This window comes from Cynoglossus semilaevis, chromosome 6 (assembly GCF_000523025.1).
Source record: "Cynoglossus semilaevis isolate Cse_v1.0 chromosome 6, Cse_v1.0, whole genome shotgun sequence".
Lineage (NCBI taxonomy): Eukaryota > Metazoa > Chordata > Actinopteri > Pleuronectiformes > Cynoglossidae > Cynoglossus > Cynoglossus semilaevis.
Window position 1 is genome coordinate 16,843,179 of NC_024312.1, and position 6,255 is coordinate 16,849,433.

The following is a 6,255-nucleotide window of genomic DNA, read 5'->3' on the forward strand; positions in this document are numbered from 1 at the left end:
GATTGTAATTACTTTTAGTGCAACATTTTACCTTTAATAGGTTTTGAAATGTATAATTAATTCATCTTCCTGTCGTGCTAATACAACAGCAGCGCCTGTACACAACTCTAACACTGTGACCTTTCATTGACTATGTTAACATTAACTTCAAACTGCAAACTCTTCAGTGTTGACTGAGGCAAATTTGACATGACTATAAGGTCAGGCCCTTAAATTAAAACAGTGTGTCCTTGGTATTTTAGGCACTATTTGTGTTTGACCTGCTGATCAGAGAGTAAGCAGCAGTAGCAGTAGCCATGTCAATGCCAACACACACACACCGGTCCCATCAGAAGTGTGTGCAGTGGTTCAGGTCAGGTTCTGTGAGTATTTAACAGCTGCTAAGTGTTACTGTTGGCCAACAGCAGCAGCTCCTGATCCTGGTGGTTTACTCTCTCCATCACGCCTGTGTCACACCGCATATAAGTGGTATTAACACGAGATTGAAGACCAGCCCTTCTGGTGGCTCAGAGAAGACCATATAGATACTTTACAGTAAAGAAGCAGCTTTGGTTTCTGTTCCTGGAAAAAAAACCCATACATGTCAAAGAACAATCAGAAACAAATATAGTTGTGTTTTCTCTTTGTGTACTGAAGGTTATGAAAGACTTTGTAAAAATACAACAAATAAATAATCAACTCTGCTTAGATTTGGAGTTGTAAAATGTCAGTCTGTGGTCAAACATCAGAGCATCTCTGAAAACATTAGATGTAGTCAGAAAAAAATACCAAGTTTTTGGATCCTCAGATCGTCATACATTCAAGGACTCTCCTTTGTTCTCAATGTGTTCCCAGTTACAGTGTTACATTTGTAGTCGTCCTCCTGCTGTTTGTGGAACCTGTTTAAAATCCCTTTCAAATAATGTTAGATTGTAGTTTCGGGTCAGTGAAAAGGATTGATGTTGCCGTATGTGCCTCTTTGCCCCGGCGTAGTCCTCAACCACTTCATCTCTTCTTTCCTCATAAAAATTCCTCCCAGGAAGAGGAAGAGGAGAGTGAAGGATGAGGGTGAGGTCAGGTGATGGGCTCCATGTTCAGTTTGTTTTAGCCCCCTGTTTGGAGAGGAAACTTTCGTTGCTGGATGATTTATGAGGGTAGAGCTTCCCGGGGGATTCAGAGAGTCCTCTTTTCCTGCATGTGATAACCAGCCCTCTAACATAAAACTCATTTTCCCCCATTGTGTTGTGTTTATCCAGTGCGAAAGGTGTTAGGTCCGGTGGGGAATTAAAATGCCTGGAGAATCCCCTCAAGACCCTTCAACAGAGACCATACCAGAGGCAGAGGATTCACATCTGCTGGGAGGTGACCACAAAACCCAATGTGAAAATGTGTAAATCAAGAAAACACACAGTTTTAGTGTGCAGCCTTCACTGTAGGCTAATCATGCCACACACTCAAACTGCTTGGTCTTTGCTGTGATGATGAAGGAGAACTGTATTTTCCTACAGTTGCCAAAAAACCAATGACACAAGTGTTTTTGTATGGAGGTCTGATGTCTATAACTCAGTCTGAAACAGGAAGTGGGCTGGGACAGCTAGGACATCAGTCTGTAGGGATATGTTGTTTCTCAGGCAGAGCATCACCAATGTCTTGAGAGATCTCTTGTGTTCTGTGACTCACTTGTCAGGCATGTGTTTTCAGTCCGCTTGACTTGGAGTTAGCTGATGACTACAAATACATGGCCTGAGCTCTGCCATGCCACAAGACCACAAAGGGGCTCTACTGTTACAGAGGAAATAAAAAAAAAATGGGCGAAGGCCATCTGTCAGATAAATGTTAGTGACTTTAAATGATTATTTACTCTTGCGTTTGTTTCTCTTTTCATTGTGTTTCTTCATTGAAACATTTTCTAATGCAGCGTGAAGTGGCAGCAGATTTTTTTTTTCTCACCCTGTGGCGTTGGCTGTCATCCCTGCCTGTCAGTCAGGCCTGAGGTGCTCTGGTGCACGTGAGTCTGGAAGAGGTCAACTGTTTTGTATGTCTGACCTTTAACCGCTGTAACAGGAGGACGTCGTTTGCAAATGCACAGAACGAGGCTGCACGAAATAAATCAGAAAGACTCTGCACTGCTGTGATATTCACAAGATTCATAATTGGAAACATATTGAGAGAGAGAGGGAGAGTGAAAGAGAGAGCGAGAAATGCTGGACTGGATCGCAGGGGTTACAGGGGTTAGAAACACAAGCTGATAAGAAACTCAAAGTGTGCTTGTGAAATCAGTGAATATGTGTTGGTCCCTGCATGTGCTTGCTCCCTTTTGGTCACGTGGGTGAAATGAAGACTAAAGGTTTTCACAGAGTGGCTTCTTTCATTTTTGCAGCATATCAGTCATGTTTTATCAGCTTTATTTCTGATGCTCTACCTTCTGAATTTGGAGAATGCCTCTAGTACAATCCCAAAAAAACTTCGAGCCTTGCATGTAGTGCTGTTGAGAATTATCACATTTATATTTTCCTGTAACTTTAACAAGCCTGTGGCTCAACAACAGCACACAATTGCTGATTTAACCCACTAACCTAGTTTTTACAGCCACTTCCAGCCTGCCCCAACTGACTTTATGTGTCAGTGTCACTTTTAATCTCTTCCCTCTGCTTAAGTTAGCCTTTCAAAATCCACACTACACATTTCCACACTAATAAAGTGAAGTTTTACTGCTTGGAGTGAATGATGGCAGCCAATCTTTGGCTGTGTCTATGGTTGTGGACCAAAGAGATGCCTGTCAGGCAGCTGGCTGTCCATCAGCTGTTTGGTGCCCGCTGTCAGTTGAGAGGAAATTTGAGCAGAGCCGTAGAATGACCACAGATTAACAAATCAAGCAGCTGCCTCCTCAGTTATAACTTGGAGAAAAGTCAGCATTAATGAATTCACTTCAGGCTTGAGCTCAGGTTTAGGGTTGAATGTCTCTCTAAAACACTTGTGGTTTAATTTTTTAATTGTTTAAGTATGCTAATCAGTTTTAACTATTATAATATATAATATATATAATTATAATAATTATATATAATTATAATATATATAAAAATACACAATAGTTGCAAAAACAATCTCTATTTTACCCCAGTTTTACCCCAATTTTACCTTGCAAAAACAATCTCTATTTTACCCCACACCAGTCTCACATCCTCTTTCCTGCATCCTCTCTCCCAGAACCTGAAATTGGGTCTTGTTCCCTGTGGGACCCTTTTGCCCAAACACAGGAAGAGGAACACCTGAAAGAAAGGTAAGTGCATAAGTTCCAGTACCTTCTAAACTATTGCATTTTAATTCATTTAAACATTGTGTCTTGAATTATTTGCTGCACTTTAATCACTTTAATTTCACAAGTATGTATAATGATAAGCTGCTTTTACCAAACAAACATATCAACCAGTAGCTGAGTATACTCATCTCAACAGACACACCCACAAACCCTAGTTTACTAAATGGTTGGTTTTACTGGGCAAATACTGTATCATCATATTAAACTTCAATTATTAAAAAGTAAAGTGAATTACGCACATTTTTGGACTGTGTGAGGACATAAGGTACGTGAAGACATCCCATCCCTTTGTCATCTATCTGTGCTGAGCTATAAACAAGTGACAGGCAGATCTACAAAGCACTGCAATAAAGTTGCAGGTATAGTAAAAGCCACAAAAAGAGTTTACCAGTTGCTGTAAAATGCACATACAACATCCTACTGGACACTTCTTCAGTGGGACAGTCCATTCTTGTCTCTGCATCTGCTCTACTGTTTTGTCCTTTGTTTGAAAAAAAAAAAGAAATCTGTAGGGAAGCACATGTTACTACTTTTAGATCACTGGTATAATTCATGCTGTTTAGGATTAGTTTCATATGTGCGTCAAAAGCGTCACTAAATGCGAGCTGTTTATTGTTATGCTAGGTCTGTAATGAAGAACGTCTCTGCTCGACAGAGTGATGTATGTTGGGCTGCTCCCTCCTCAGCAGCCCGCTCTTCTCCACAAGGCCAAGCTGAGGAGCTTTAGTTCTGACTTATGGCTGCAGCAGGAGACTACTTTGCCTTTTATGTCCCCTAGGACAGCATCCATATATCAGGACGGCAGCAGCTCCTTTGATTAATGGATAGATTTCACTTGAAATTATTTAAATAAAGTAGTCTTTGGTCTAGAAGCAGCAAATGTGGTCTGGGTGAAGGTCATGGTGCTTGGATTTACCTCTGGCTTTGGTTCATAGTGGTCTTTTTACTAGTCCAGAACTGAGTGAGAAACTCAATTTACAATTTACATCACATTTTTATTTTGAAGCCCCTCATATCATTTAACACTATAAAAGTATGTGTCAACTGTAAGTATGGCCCATAAAAATGTGGCTGAAAGCTGATACATATAATGAAAAATTTACTGCAAAGACCTTATTGATGAATGGCTTTAATGAGCCGCTCATGCATCAACAGTCTGACTGACAAGCCGGCCAAGTAGCATGGAGTGATGGAGGAACTAGATCTGTCCCCTCTCTGTCACTGCCTCAGAGCTCTAATGTTGCGCCGTGAACTCTGAAGTACCCTAATGGTCTTCATGGTCCTGTAACCACAGGGACTTCTATGAAGGTGTCAGTGGAGCCTGACTGGAACGATCTGACCTATTAGGTTTAATGAGTGCCGTTTATTGCCCAAGACGTCCCCTCTTCCTGTCTACCAGTGTTTATTTATCTCATCGACTCACGTTTTAGATACTCAGACTGCTGAGGTGTGGTCTTACAGCCACTACAGTCATGTTGTGTGAGTTTCTGATTTTATTGATTCAAAAGTCTGTCTGTTACAGATGGTCACTATTTTAATACTTTTTCAATGAAGTACAGTTTCTGCATATCTTATGTCAGGGTCACTGATCCACAATATTGTTTATATATGAATTGCATTTCCCAAACTGTGTGACAACTCCAAAGTTATCTTGTTCTTGTGGATCAGAACAGAGCTTTCAAGCATAACCCACTATTTATAATAGTGGGTTATGTAAAAAAAAAAAACCCCACAGTGTGTTTATCCATGAAACATAATTAAGACTCTAAATAATAGATAACAGCTAACCTGGTTACAATACTGTACCTTAATAGCAATGACCTGGTAGTGGTACATTTTTAAAATTTTTAAATAATCATTTTAAATAAACAATTGAACTATTTGACTACCTTCTAACATATTGTCTTGCTGATTTAATGACAGGAAATATAATATTAATATAGATATATATAATATTATTGAATATATTTGCTGATTTAATTTGTTAAGAAAAACAAGTGACAAGATTATGAGCTTTTAACTTCTGAAGAGTTCATAGTTGTTTTTTCCACTTCAAACTTTGAGAAAATGCTGCCTATTATTTCATATATAACGTCACACGGTCAAAGTGTTCAGTGAACAGATGGAATGTATATTTACAGCAAATGCAAAATGCTATTTACTCCTATTCGATTAACAGTGCGCAGAAAACTGAAAAACAGAATCTACTCAGTTTCATTGTTCTCTGACATTTTTTGGGCCCAAAAAGTGTATCGTAATACCACTGTAAACATTTTTCCAATTATGTTTGAAAGATGAACGTTTTTGTTGTTCCTATAATTGTCATGTAAAGGAGACAACAGAGCAGATGGCTGTTACCATAAGAACGTCATCTGACACATCTTATTGATGATCTCCAGTTCTTCCTCTTGAATGGCGACAGCACGCCTCATAGTCTCATGCGATCAGACCAATCTATTTGAATTCTTCAAAACTATGGAATCGGAGGCAATTGTTGCTGAGAAGGAGCAGGAGGCGGTCAGGCTCCAACAATCTTTGAAGGGCAATAGTAAGATATGATTTGGCGGAGGTTCTTTTCTCAAATTCCTGGCTATGGATTCCCTTTGTCTTACGTAAGACTTGTCCCGAGTGGTTTTGCCTTCTGTGGATGATAATATTCAGAACAACATTTGAAATTAGGACCCAATTGATCACAAGCAGCTTTTGTTTAGGAGTGGTAGAAATTTAGAAGCTGCTATGAAAATGTTTTTCTCAAGACTTGTTTTGTTGCACGATGGCGCTCATGTTGAAAATACAGAAAACATCTGTGTAAAATGTTGCTGCATACTGTATTGCAAGACAGTTTAGTCTCACCACGGCCATAGTCGACTATCTGCCAAAGACCACCTGGAGGTATTTAAGGACCATTCAAACTATTGGGCCTGACTCTGAGCCTAATGGCTCGGACAGAGCATCCC